Genomic DNA, 14789 nt, shown 5'->3' with positions numbered 1-14789 from the left:
TGCGAGGTGCCCAGCGGCTCAGGCAGAGCGAGGCTGGCACCCGAGGCGTCCGTCCAGCGGAGGTCTGTCCCCTGGGTCTGTTTGAGTCCGGCAAAGGATTTCTGGCGGGAGGGTGAGGCACCGCAGCGAGCCTTCCCAGGCGGTCGACACAGCGATCCCCTCAGCGGGGGAAGAGCGGCTCAACGGAGCGGAGCTCTTCCTCGGCGGGGACGAGAGGACACAGTCGGTCACGGCCTGAGGGAGGGGCTGGGCGGCACCACAGCAGCGAGCCTTCCCAGGCGGTCAACACAGCGATCTCCTCAGCGGGGGGAGAGCGGCTCAACGGAGCGGAGCTCTTCCTCGGCGGGGATGAGGAGACACAGTCGGTCACGGCCTCAGGGAGGGGCTGGGGGGCACCAAGGTCACAGCTCCGGCAGTAGTAGATATCCCGGTTAATTACCGGCAGACGAGCAGAGGGCAGGTTGAGCCAGATGGTCCTGTGGCTCAGGTCAGGGGGCAAGCTCAGTCAAGCCCTTGGAGAATGTTTAAGCACAAAGAAGCAAAGTCTTTTCTTATCAAGTCTTTTCCTCTCCTTTCTCAGCAAGGCAAGCAGCAGGCCAGTTCTCCCAGCGTCTCTTCTCCTTCTAGGCGGGCAGAGGTCCTTCGTGGTAAAACAGGATTCTGATTTACAAGGAGCAGGGCTCCTACTTTTATACACAGTTTCTTTTGTTCTTACAGGCCAGGGGGGCCTTTGCATAACTGCTCTCAGCTCCTGAGCACTTGTGGTGGGTACTTCTGCTTCTGCATTCAGTGTGAGGGCAGGCACATCAGCCGCTCCCCAGGGGGGCGGAGCCGGCATTGTGAAGACAGGGGCAGCCTGAGCACTTTGTTGACAAGCTTCGGTCCTTCCTGGGCCAGGTGCAGGCTGAGTCATCAGTCGCTCCCCAGGAGGGCGGAGCCAGTATTGTGGGGGCAGAGCACAGCCTGATGCATCATTCAGGGGAAACTCCCACCACCCACTAAGGTGTCATCCTGCTATTCACAACCTGTCAACTCCCAGCCCTGTCACTCACCCACTCAGACAGTCAGATACACACAAGAGCAGAGGCGGGCTGAAATGGTTAGACAAGCAAATGCTAACTTTCTAAAAGTAGCATTTGCAAACCCAGGATATTAAAATAAACTTTACTAAAAGAAGTATTTTATTATTCTGAGTTCAGGCATACTAAACATTAATTTCTACCATGTTCCCTGAGCCTGCTGGGATTATAGAGTGTAATAATTCCAGCAGCCCATCTGGCCTAGAAGGGAACTGGTAGCCTTACAATAGTGAAAAATGAATTTGGCAGTAATTCACTATTAGAACATGCCACACACATCAGGGCATGTTCTACCTTATACTTACAATGCACCCTGCCCTCAGGCCTACCATAGGGGTGACTAATATGAAGTTAAGGGAAGGTTTAGGGGCTGGCAAGTGTGTGCACTTGCCCAGCCAGCATGACAGTACCAGACTGCACGCAGGTTCTGCAATGGCAGACCCTAGACACATTTTAAGGCTGCTTCTGTGGGTGGCGCAATCAGCGCTGCAGGCCCACTAGCAGTATTGGCATTCACAGGCCCTGGCACTCCTGGTGCACTTTACTAGGGACTGACAGTAAATCCAATAAACCAATCATGGACATCAATCACATGTATACTTTTCACAGGGAGAGCATATGCACTTTAGCACTGGTCAGCAGTGGTAAAAGTGCCCAGAGTCATTAAACCAACAAAAACAGGTCAGAGAGAGTATTGGAGGAAAGCAAAAAGTTTAGGGATGACCCTGCCAAGAAGGCCAGGTCCAACACAACCCCCTTCCAGCCTCAGCGGGGGAAGAGCGGCTCAACGGAGCGGAGCTCTTCCTCGGCGGGGACGAGAGGACACAGTCGGTCACGGCCTGAGGGAGGGGCTGGGGGGCACCACAGCAGCGAGCCTTCCCAGGCGGTCAACACAGCGATCTCCTCAGCGGGGGGAGAGCGGCTCAACGGAGCGGAGCTCTTCCTCGGCGGGGATGAGGAGACACAGTCGGTCACGGCCTCAGGGAGGGGCTGGGGGGCACCAAGGTCACAGCTCCGGCAGTAGTAGATATCCCGGTTAATTACCGGCAGACGAGCAGAGGGCAGGTTGAGCCAGATGGTCCTGTGGCTCAGGTCAGGGGGCAAGCTCAGTCAAGCCCTTGGAGAATGTTTAAGCACAAAGAAGCAAAGTCTTTTCTTATCAAGTCTTTTCCTCTCCTTTCTCAGCAAGGCAAGCAGCAGGCCAGTTCTCCCAGCGTCTCTTCTCCTTCTAGGCGGGCAGAGGTCCTTCGTGGTAAAACAGGATTCTGATTTACAAGGAGCAGGGCTCCTACTTTTATACACAGTTTCTTTTGTTCTTACAGGCCAGGGGGGCCTTTGCATAACTGCTCTCAGCTCCTGAGCACTTGTGGTGGGTACTTCTGCTTCTGCATTCAGTGTGAGGGCAGGCACATCAGCCGCTCCCCAGGGGGGCGGAGCCGGCATTGTGAAGACAGGGGCAGCCTGAGCACTTTGTTGACAAGCTTCGGTCCTTCCTGGGCCAGGTGCAGGCTGAGTCATCAGTCGCTCCCCAGGAGGGCGGAGCCAGTATTGTGGGGGCAGAGCACAGCCTGATGCATCATTCAGGGGAAACTCCCACCACCCACTAAGGTGTCATCCTGCTATTCACAACCTGTCAACTCCCAGCCCTGTCACTCACCCACTCAGACAGTCAGATACACACAAGAGCAGAGGCGGGCTGAAATGGTTAGACAAGCAAATGCTAACTTTCTAAAAGTAGCATTTGCAAACCCAGGATATTAAAATAAACTTTACTAAAAGAAGTATTTTATTATTCTGAGTTTAGGCATACTAAACATTAATTTCTACCATGTTCCCTGAGCCTGCTGGGATTATAGAGTGTAATAATTCCAGCAGCCCATCTGGCCTAGAAGGGAACTGGTAGCCTTACAATAGTGAAAAATGAATGAATTTGGCAGTAATTCACTATTAGAACATGCCACACACATCAGGGCATGTTCTACCTTATACTTACAATGCACCCTGCCCTCAGGCCTACCATAGGGGTGACTAATATGAAGTTAAGGGAAGGTTTAGGGGCTGGCAAGTGTGTGCACTTGCCCAGCCAGCATGACAGTACCAGACTGCACGCAGGTTCTGCAATGGCAGACCCTAGACACATTTTAAGGCTGCTTCTGTGGGTGGCGCAATCAGCGCTGCAGGCCCACTAGCAGTATTGGCATTCACAGGCCCTGGCACTCCTGGTGCACTTTACTAGGGACTGACAGTAAATCCAATAAACCAATCATGGACATCAATCACATGTATACTTTTCACAGGGAGAGCATATGCACTTTAGCACTGGTCAGCAGTGGTAAAAGTGCCCAGAGTCATTAAACCAACAAAAACAGGTCAGAGAGAGTATTGGAGGAAGGCAAAAAGTTTAGGGATGACCCTGCCAAGAAGGCCAGGTCCAACACAACCCCCTTCCAGCCAAAACGCAGGGTAGACCAATCACCACTGTGATGGGCTTCCCTGCTTTGGGCGATAGAACCTGGACCTGGCCCGCAACAGCAGGGGCACATTCCAGTTCTACGCCAATCTGAACCTATTTCAAATCCTCTGTCCATACTCTCAGGGTCCACCCAACTAATCCATGGGGCACCCTTTTCTTCCTCTGTGGACACCACCTGGGCAGCCTCTAACTGTAACTTGCTCACAGGTGTGTCCCAACAGACAGTCATCAAATCCCAGTGGCCACTGACAGTAGTCAGGGCTGAGACCCAGGCCTTATGCCTTTCAGGGCTTTCAAACCTCTGTGGCCTCAGAGAGCGGGGGGCAGTAGCCCCAGGTGCTTGGCACCTTTTGTCCCTTCTCTCTTCTGTTAGTCCAGGTATGCTATCCTGGCACTGACCCACCAGCCCCAGGCCTGTACCTGGCGGCTGGACCAAAGACTGGGGTGGGCTCTCCCACACCCGGTCCTCCTCCTTGGGGCTCTGTACCCTCCCACCTGGAGTGGTACCCCCTTCCAGAATTGTCAGGGCACCTGTGGCAGGTGATCTGCACAATTCTCCCACCAGTTCAGGGGTGCTATCCTGCAACTGGGGCACCAGGTCAGGGGGGACACCCTGCACCTGGCCCTCTACCTTAGGGTCTAAACCCTCAAACTGCACCGGGGTCAGAGGCAAGGACTCCCTCCCTCTGCACCCCCTTCCAGGGTCCGGCCCACTCCCAACTGGAGTGGTACCCCTAGAAGTGACATGGGTCAGGACACTGATTACAGTGGTCCCACCCTCCAGGTCAGACAACACCTGAACCTGGCTCTCCAACTCAGGGACCCAACCCTGCAGTTGAACAATTGCCTGGCGCACCAGGACTTCTCGGGGAGCACACATGCCCCCCCTGAGGGTGGCACATAGCTCCTGTGCCGTGCAACAGTCTGCCTGGCGCAGATCTCCCAGCCTCTGTCCCTCTGACAGTGTGGGAAGATCCCCCAGGACAGAAGTGGTGTCCCCATGGTCATTCACTGGGGACGCTGCCCTGCTGGCTGGCCCCTGACCCACTGGTTCTTCCACGGGGGACTCTTTCCCCCTCTCGCCCCTCCTTCTGGACCTCTGCACCCTCCCAACTGGAGTGGTACTGCCAGTCACCAGAACTACTGGAGCCCTGTTTACAGAGCCTCCACGTTCTCTAGCCACTGGGGGATCCCCCTCAGAGGGTGACTCATCCGGACAGCCTAGGCTCCCCACCTGGTGTTCCCTTAAAGAACCATCCAGGCTCTGAGACTGAGGTTGGGCACTACCGGGACAACACCCATTCTCACTCCTTCCCCTTAAGGACAGGACGTGAGGCCCTACACCCCTCTCACTACTACAGGACCTAGCTGGGCTACTCTGCGCCACTTCCACCACTCTGGGCTGGAAGATACCTGAGCCACTCCCTACAGGATCACACCCCAATGCCTCTCCAGACCCTTTGGAATCCACCACAAGGTCTGCCTCCAATGTGAGCTCCCTGGGGTCAGAGAACTCACTCTCAAACAGGTGTTGGCATAGCTCTGGAAAACTGGGACTTAAAGTATGCTCTCCCACAATTGGATTACACAGCCCCCTAGCAGGGTTAACCAAACTATCCTTCACCTCACCATCCAGCGCCTCACACACATACTCCACACCATTCTCCTGAGACTGGCCAGACAGTAGCGGACTGTCTCTGTCGCACAACCCACACTCTTCTGGGCAGTCCTTACACTCACCCACCAGGACCTCAACCATGGGGGAATCCCTCCCACCACTAGGACCATGAACTCCTACGCCAGCCACCCTATTCCCTTCAGGGACGCTGCGCACTACTGGAGCTACCTCATGCCCTTGAACCTCCTGGTGTAAGTTAACCCCCTCCAAGTCAGGTGCCATATCTCTAGGTGCGCGTGCTATGCTGTCAGCACTAGATACCTGAATGTTGCTGCCACCAGCTGAGCTGGACTCCACCTCCAACTCAGCAAAGCTCAATCTGTGAGCTACACAAATCTCTGGATGTTGGGCTGAGGCCCTCCTGGCTTCAAGCTCCAAATCAAGTTCTTTCATCCTCAAGTAGTGATCTCTTTGGCGTTTTAGCGCCTCCATGACTAATTTTTGGCTTTCCATTGCCAATTTATGCTTGTCCATTTCCATTTGTCCTTTTAATTTCGCCATCTCTATTTCATGCGCCCTGGTTGCTGCCCTGTCTGCCAACTCCTCTGGCGACAGGCATCTGGTTGCTGCCTTTTCCATCCTCACTGAACCAGGCATGACGTTTCACAAGCACATGGAGATCTCCCAGCAAAATTATAAAAATGGAAACCTGTGGCTGCGTTATAGGTCTGCTCTCACTATGTGGTGATCAGTAATTCACTGTATGTCAACTACAAATGCAAATTCGCAAATCCCACCGCTGCCACCAATGTTAGAATTGGGGGTCTCTGGTTGGCGCAAGTAGGTACTTGTGACAAGCAGGGACCCTCTCCTCTAAGTCAGGGCAAAGGATGACCCTTCAGAATTACCCTTGCTCACCCTCTAGGTGCGTGGCGTGAGCAGCCAAGGCTATTCTTCAGGCGTTAGTCAGTTAAGCATTTGTAGTCACACACACAATAAAATATACCAATTCCCCCACAAATGGACACCAGGCTGTGAGTATATAAAAATACGCTTCTTTATGTAAAAATTAAATATACTCTTTAGAACAGACTTATCACAAGATCAAATAAAGTTTTTGGGGCGCCCACAGGTTGTAAATAGGCAAGCTTCCTTCGTTGCAATTCAAAATGTACTTTTAGTCTTAAAAACGGATGTTTCTGTTAAAATTCCTTCTTGGCAAGTTTCTCTGTCCCAAATTACTTTGCTCTCGCTTCCTGGGCCGGTTCCAGGGACCTTAGGCCAGTCTTAGGCCCTCTGTGCGCTTCGCAGCGCTTCTGTGCACTCTACACGGGAGAAATCACGGCACCCTACCAAGTCTCACGCATCTGGCGTGGGGCGCGATCGGCCCGGCCGGGTCTCGTGGACCGGATGGCCCCCCTGGTCTACGGGACCCACACGGGGGGGAAACACCGACCTCAGGGCTGTCCAGGAGGAGGGCAGGCCCAAGAACCCAGCGCAACCTCAGTCACTTGGGCCGGGGCTCAGATTGCAGCCTGCGGGACCCGACAGCTAAAGGATTCCAGCGGGAGGGGCTGGAGCGCTCTCGCAGCGCGGAGCTGCAGGCAGACACAGAGAGCGGTGCGAGCCAGCTGGAAAGGGCGGCTCGCACCACAGCGGATCTTTAGGCCGGGGGGCGCTTGTGAACAGGGCAGTGGGCAGAAAACAAAGGGGGTCAAGTAACGTTGCGGGCCACGAGCCCGATGACAGTCTCAGTGGCGGCTTTTCTCCGGTGACAGATGCGAGGTGCCCAGCGGCTCAGGCAGAGCGAGGCTGGCACCCGAGGCGTCCGTCCAGCGGAGGTCTGTCCCCTGGGTCTGTTTGAGTCCGGCAAAGGATTTCTGGCGGGAGGGTGAGGCACCGCAGCGAGCCTTCCCAGGCGGTCGACACAGCGATCCCCTCAGCGGGGGAAGAGCGGCTCAACGGAGCGGAGCTCTTCCTCGGCGGGGACGAGAGGACACAGTCGGTCACGGCCTGAGGGAGGGGCTGGGGGGCACCACAGCAGCGAGCCTTCCCAGGCGGTCAACACAGCGATCTCCTCAGCGGGGGGAGAGCGGCTCAACGGAGCGGAGCTCTTCCTCGGCGGGGATGAGGAGACACAGTCGGTCACGGCCTCAGGGAGGGGCTGGGGGGCACCAAGGTCACAGCTCCGGCAGTAGTAGATATCCCGGTTAATTACCGGCAGACGAGCAGAGGGCAGGTTGAGCCAGATGGTCCTGTGGCTCAGGTCAGGGGGCAAGCTCAGTCAAGCCCTTGGAGAATGTTTAAGCACAAAGAAGCAAAGTCTTTTCTTATCAAGTCTTTTCCTCTCCTTTCTCAGCAAGGCAAGCAGCAGGCCAGTTCTCCCAGCGTCTCTTCTCCTTCTAGGCGGGCAGAGGTCCTTCGTGGTAAAACAGGATTCTGATTTACAAGGAGCAGGGCTCCTACTTTTATACACAGTTTCTTTTGTTCTTACAGGCCAGGGGGGCCTTTGCATAACTGCTCTCAGCTCCTGAGCACTTGTGGTGGGTACTTCTGCTTCTGCATTCAGTGTGAGGGCAGGCACATCAGCCGCTCCCCAGGGGGGCGGAGCCGGCATTGTGAAGACAGGGGCAGCCTGAGCACTTTGTTGACAAGCTTCGGTCCTTCCTGGGCCAGGTGCAGGCTGAGTCATCAGTCGCTCCCCAGGAGGGCGGAGCCAGTATTGTGGGGGCAGAGCACAGCCTGATGCATCATTCAGGGGAAACTCCCACCACCCACTAAGGTGTCATCCTGCTATTCACAACCTGTCAACTCCCAGCCCTGTCACTCACCCACTCAGACAGTCAGATACACACAAGAGCAGAGGCGGGCTGAAATGGTTAGACAAGCAAATGCTAACTTTCTAAAAGTAGCATTTGCAAACCCAGGATATTAAAATAAACTTTACTAAAAGAAGTATTTTATTATTCTGAGTTTAGGCATACTAAACATTAATTTCTACCATGTTCCCTGAGCCTGCTGGGATTATAGAGTGTAATAATTCCAGCAGCCCATCTGGCCTAGAAGGGAACTGGTAGCCTTACAATAGTGAAAAATGAATGAATTTGGCAGTAATTCACTATTAGAACATGCCACACACATCAGGGCATGTTCTACCTTATACTTACAATGCACCCTGCCCTCAGGCCTACCATAGGGGTGACTAATATGAAGTTAAGGGAAGGTTTAGGGGCTGGCAAGTGTGTGCACTTGCCCAGCCAGCATGACAGTACCAGACTGCACGCAGGTTCTGCAATGGCAGACCCTAGACACATTTTAAGGCTGCTTCTGTGGGTGGCGCAATCAGCGCTGCAGGCCCACTAGCAGTATTGGCATTCACAGGCCCTGGCACTCCTGGTGCACTTTACTAGGGACTGACAGTAAATCCAATAAACCAATCATGGACATCAATCACATGTATACTTTTCACAGGGAGAGCATATGCACTTTAGCACTGGTCAGCAGTGGTAAAAGTGCCCAGAGTCATTAAACCAACAAAAACAGGTCAGAGAGAGTATTGGAGGAAGGCAAAAAGTTTAGGGATGACCCTGCCAAGAAGGCCAGGTCCAACACAACCCCCTTCCAGCCAAAACGCAGGGTAGACCAATCACCACTGTGATGGGCTTCCCTGCTTTGGGCGATAGAACCTGGACCTGGCCCGCAACAGCAGGGGCACATTCCAGTTCTACGCCAATCTGAACCTATTTCAAATCCTCTGTCCATACTCTCAGGGTCCACCCAACTAATCCATGGGGCACCCTTTTCTTCCTCTGTGGACACCACCTGGGCAGCCTCTAACTGTAACTTGCTCACAGGTGTGTCCCAACAGACAGTCATCAAATCCCAGTGGCCACTGACAGTAGTCAGGGCTGAGACCCAGGCCTTATGCCTTTCAGGGCTTTCAAACCTCTGTGGCCTCAGAGAGCGGGGGGCAGTAGCCCCAGGTGCTTGGCACCTTTTGTCCCTTCTCTCTTCTGTTAGTCCAGGTATGCTATCCTGGCACTGACCCACCAGCCCCAGGCCTGTACCTGGCGGCTGGACCAAAGACTGGGGTGGGCTCTCCCACACCCGGTCCTCCTCCTTGGGGCTCTGTACCCTCCCACCTGGAGTGGTACCCCCTTCCAGAATTGTCAGGGCACCTGTGGCAGGTGATCTGCACAATTCTCCCACCAGTTCAGGGGTGCTATCCTGCAACTGGGGCACCAGGTCAGGGGGGACACCCTGCACCTGGCCCTCTACCTTAGGGTCTAAACCCTCAAACTGCACCGGGGTCAGAGGCAAGGACTCCCTCCCTCTGCACCCCCTTCCAGGGTCCGGCCCACTCCCAACTGGAGTGGTACCCCTAGAAGTGACATGGGTCAGGACACTGATTACAGTGGTCCCACCCTCCAGGTCAGACAACACCTGAACCTGGCTCTCCAACTCAGGGACCCAACCCTGCAGTTGAACAATTGCCTGGCGCACCAGGACTTCTCGGGGAGCACACATGCCCCCCCTGAGGGTGGCACATAGCTCCTGTGCCGTGCAACAGTCTGCCTGGCGCAGATCTCCCAGCCTCTGTCCCTCTGACAGTGTGGGAAGATCCCCCAGGACAGAAGTGGTGTCCCCATGGTCATTCACTGGGGACGCTGCCCTGCTGGCTGGCCCCTGACCCACTGGTTCTTCCACGGGGGACTCTTTCCCCCTCTCGCCCCTCCTTCTGGACCTCTGCACCCTCCCAACTGGAGTGGTACTGCCAGTCACCAGAACTACTGGAGCCCTGTTTACAGAGCCTCCACGTTCTCTAGCCACTGGGGGATCCCCCTCAGAGGGTGACTCATCCGGACAGCCTAGGCTCCCCACCTGGTGTTCCCTTAAAGAACCATCCAGGCTCTGAGACTGAGGTTGGGCACTACCGGGACAACACCCATTCTCACTCCTTCCCCTTAAGGACAGGACGTGAGGCCCTACACCCCTCTCACTACTACAGGACCTAGCTGGGCTACTCTGCGCCACTTCCACCACTCTGGGCTGGAAGATACCTGAGCCACTCCCTACAGGATCACACCCCAATGCCTCTCCAGACCCTTTGGAATCCACCACAAGGTCTGCCTCCAATGTGAGCTCCCTGGGGTCAGAGAACTCACTCTCAAACAGGTGTTGGCATAGCTCTGGAAAACTGGGACTTAAAGTATGCTCTCCCACAATTGGATTACACAGCCCCCTAGCAGGGTTAACCAAACTATCCTTCACCTCACCATCCAGCGCCTCACACACATACTCCACACCATTCTCCTGAGACTGGCCAGACAGTAGCGGACTGTCTCTGTCGCACAACCCACACTCTTCTGGGCAGTCCTTACACTCACCCACCAGGACCTCAACCATGGGGGAATCCCTCCCACCACTAGGACCATGAACTCCTACGCCAGCCACCCTATTCCCTTCAGGGACGCTGCGCACTACTGGAGCTACCTCATGCCCTTGAACCTCCTGGTGTAAGTTAACCCCCTCCAAGTCAGGTGCCATATCTCTAGGTGCGCGTGCTATGCTGTCAGCACTAGATACCTGAATGTTGCTGCCACCAGCTGAGCTGGACTCCACCTCCAACTCAGCAAAGCTCAATCTGTGAGCTACACAAATCTCTGGATGTTGGGCTGAGGCCCTCCTGGCTTCAAGCTCCAAATCAAGTTCTTTCATCCTCAAGTAGTGATCTCTTTGGCGTTTTAGCGCCTCCATGACTAATTTTTGGCTTTCCATTGCCAATTTATGCTTGTCCATTTCCATTTGTCCTTTTAATTTCGCCATCTCTATTTCATGCGCCCTGGTTGCTGCCCTGTCTGCCAACTCCTCTGGCGACAGGCATCTGGTTGCTGCCTTTTCCATCCTCACTGAACCAGGCATGACGTTTCACAAGCACATGGAGATCTCCCAGCAAAATTATAAAAATGGAAACCTGTGGCTGCGTTATAGGTCTGCTCTCACTATGTGGTGATCAGTAATTCACTGTATGTCAACTACAAATGCAAATTCGCAAATCCCACCGCTGCCACCAATGTTAGAATTGGGGGTCTCTGGTTGGCGCAAGTAGGTACTTGTGACAAGCAGGGACCCTCTCCTCTAAGTCAGGGCAAAGGATGACCCTTCAGAATTACCCTTGCTCACCCTCTAGGTGCGTGGCGTGAGCAGCCAAGGCTATTCTTCAGGCGTTAGTCAGTTAAGCATTTGTAGTCACACACACAATAAAATATACCAATTCCCCCACAAATGGACACCAGGCTGTGAGTATATAAAAATACGCTTCTTTATGTAAAAATTAAATATACTCTTTAGAACAGACTTATCACAAGATCAAATAAAGTTTTTGGGGCGCCCACAGGTTGTAAATAGGCAAGCTTCCTTCGTTGCAATTCAAAATGTACTTTTAGTCTTAAAAACGGATGTTTCTGTTAAAATTCCTTCTTGGCAAGTTTCTCTGTCCCAAATTACTTTGCTCTCGCTTCCTGGGCCGGTTCCAGGGACCTTAGGCCAGTCTTAGGCCCTCTGTGCGCTTCGCAGCGCTTCTGTGCACTCTACACGGGAGAAATCACGGCACCCTACCAAGTCTCACGCATCTGGCGTGGGGCGCGATCGGCCCGGCCGGGTCTCGTGGACCGGATGGCCCCCCTGGTCTACGGGACCCACACGGGGGGGAAACACCGACCTCAGGGCTGTCCAGGAGGAGGGCAGGCCCAAGAACCCAGCGCAACCTCAGTCACTTGGGCCGGGGCTCAGATTGCAGCCTGCGGGACCCGACAGCTAAAGGATTCCAGCGGGAGGGGCTGGAGCGCTCTCGCAGCGCGGAGCTGCAGGCAGACACAGAGAGCGGTGCGAGCCAGCTGGAAAGGGCGGCTCGCACCACAGCGGATCTTTAGGCCGGGGGGCGCTTGTGAACAGGGCAGTGGGCAGAAAACAAAGGGGGTCAAGTAACGTTGCGGGCCACGAGCCCGATGACAGTCTCAGTGGCGGCTTTTCTCCGGTGACAGATGCGAGGTGCCCAGCGGCTCAGGCAGAGCGAGGCTGGCACCCGAGGCGTCCGTCCAGCGGAGGTCTGTCCCCTGGGTCTGTTTGAGTCCGGCAAAGGATTTCTGGCGGGAGGGTGAGGCACCGCAGCGAGCCTTCCCAGGCGGTCGACACAGCGATCCCCTCAGCGGGGGAAGAGCGGCTCAACGGAGCGGAGCTCTTCCTCGGCGGGGACGAGAGGACACAGTCGGTCACGGCCTGAGGGAGGGGCTGGGGGGCACCACAGCAGCGAGCCTTCCCAGGCGGTCAACACAGCGATCTCCTCAGCGGGGGGAGAGCGGCTCAACGGAGCGGAGCTCTTCCTCGGCGGGGACGAGGAGACACAGTCGGTCACGGCCTCAGGGAGGGGCTGGGGGGCACCAAGGTCACAGCTCCGGCAGTAGTAGATATCCCGGTTAATTACCGGCAGACGAGCAGAGGGCAGGTTGAGCCAGATGGTCCTGTGGCTCAGGTCAGGGGGCAAGCTCAGTCATGCCCTTGGAGAATGTTTAAGCACAAAGAAGCAAAGTCTTTTCTTATCAAGTCTTTTCCTCTCCTTTCTCAGCAAGGCAAGCAGCAGGCCAGTTCTCCCAGCGTCTCTTCTCCTTCTAGGCGGGCAGAGGTCCTTCGTGGTAAAACAGGATTCTGATTTACAAGGAGCAGGGCTCCTACTTTTATACACAGTTTCTTTTGTTCTTACAGGCCAGGGGGGCCTTTGCATAACTGCTCTCAGCTCCTGAGCACTTGTGGTGGGTACTTCTGCTTCTGCATTCAGTGTGAGGGCAGGCACATCAGCCGCTCCCCACGGGGGCGGAGCCGGCATTGTGAAGACAGGGGCAGCCTGAGCACTTTGTTGACAAGCTTCGGTCCTTCCTGGGCCAGGTGCAGGCTGAGTCATCAGTCGCTCCCCAGGAGGGCGGAGCCAGTATTGTGGGGGCAGAGCACAGCCTGATGCATCATTCAGGGGAAACTCCCACCACCCACTAAGGTGTCATCCTGCTATTCACAACCTGTCAACTCCCAGCCCTGTCACTCACCCACTCAGACAGTCAGATACACACAAGAGCAGAGGCGGGCTGAAATGGTTAGACAAGCAAATGCTAACTTTCTAAAAGTAGCATTTGCAAACCCAGGATATTAAAATAAACTTTACTAAAAGAAGTATTTTATTATTCTGAGTTCAGGCATACTAAACATTAATTTCTACCATGTTCCCTGAGCCTGCTGGGATTATAGAGTGTAATAATTCCAGCAGCCCATCTGGCCTAGAAGGGAACTGGTAGCCTTACAATAGTGAAAAATGAATTTGGCAGTAATTCACTATTAGAACATGCCACACACATCAGGGCATGTTCTACCTTATACTTACAATGCACCCTGCCCTCAGGCCTACCATAGGGGTGACTAATATGAAGTTAAGGGAAGGTTTAGGGGCTGGCAAGTGTGTGCACTTGCCCAGCCAGCATGACAGTACCAGACTGCACGCAGGTTCTGCAATGGCAGACCCTAGACACATTTTAAGGCTGCTTCTGTGGGTGGCGCAATCAGCGCTGCAGGCCCACTAGCAGTATTGGCATTCACAGGCCCTGGCACTCCTGGTGCACTTTACTAGGGACTGACAGTAAATCCAATGAACCAATCATGGACATCAATCACATGTATACTTTTCACAGGGAGAGCATATGCACTTTAGCACTGGTCAGCAGTGGTAAAAGTGCCCAGAGTCATTAAACCAACAAAAACAGGTCAGAGAGAGTATTGGAGGAAGGCAAAAAGTTTATGGATGACCCTGCCAAGAAGGCCAGGTCCAACAACGCGTCTGTCCGGTCAATTGCCCGTTGGCTAGTGGCCTCTACGACGACGAATCTTTGAAACTACTCTTCTAGTCTGGTTGCTCCAGACTGGCCCTCGCTCCCCTAAAAAGGAGCCACTGCTCTGACCTTGCTGGTCCGAGTAAGAAGCCATCTTCAGATCCTGTGTGGGTTGCCTTTGCCAAGGCCTGTTGACTCCAATTCAGAAGCCGACACTGCCGACAGCGAAAGCCTTTGTGGGTGAGTCAGTGGTCCACTTCTGGTCATCATCGATGCCCCCAAGTCCACGTGGCAGCGGAGACAAGCGTCACGACAACCGCCTGATTGCGCCCGACATCGCCTGGTTGCTTCCTGGTTCCATCCTGGTCACTGGCTGGTGACCCAGACTCTGTCCCCTCTGCTTTCAGGTACTCTACATCTTCGATCCACCCTTGGATCCAACCGGACTCTTCTCTCCTGGCCGCCTGCAGCATCTTCATCTCCAGTCTCCATAGAACTCCACGACAAAACCCAACACACTATGGCACCTATGCACCCGCTTCCTGTGGGTGAGGTAATGATCAAACACCAGTGCTCCTGTAGTGGTTTACACCTCTAGTGTCCTAGTTTAAAGTGGCTAAATTCTATTCCAGTCGGAAGACTTCCAAAACAGTAACTTTGTAACTTTTACGCACCATTGACTTTGCATTGGTGCATGCGTGTGTTTTTAGCGCTCCACCCGAATCCCGCGGGCTACTCCCGTCCTAACC

General features: G+C 54.4%; 1 protein-coding gene across 1 annotated transcript in view; it reads right to left on the bottom strand.

Annotated features, from left to right (window-relative positions):
* Positions 1–14789, bottom strand: part of LOC144762684 (uncharacterized) — a 955001-nt gene that overhangs the window by 35967 nt on the left and 904245 nt on the right. The window lies entirely within an intron of this gene.

The sequence above is a fragment of the Lissotriton helveticus genome, chromosome 6, assembly GCF_964261635.1.
Source record: "Lissotriton helveticus chromosome 6, aLisHel1.1, whole genome shotgun sequence".
NCBI lineage: Eukaryota > Metazoa > Chordata > Amphibia > Caudata > Salamandridae > Lissotriton > Lissotriton helveticus.
Note: the sequence above shows the minus strand (reverse complement) of the source record. Positions and strands in the feature narration are given on the sequence as shown.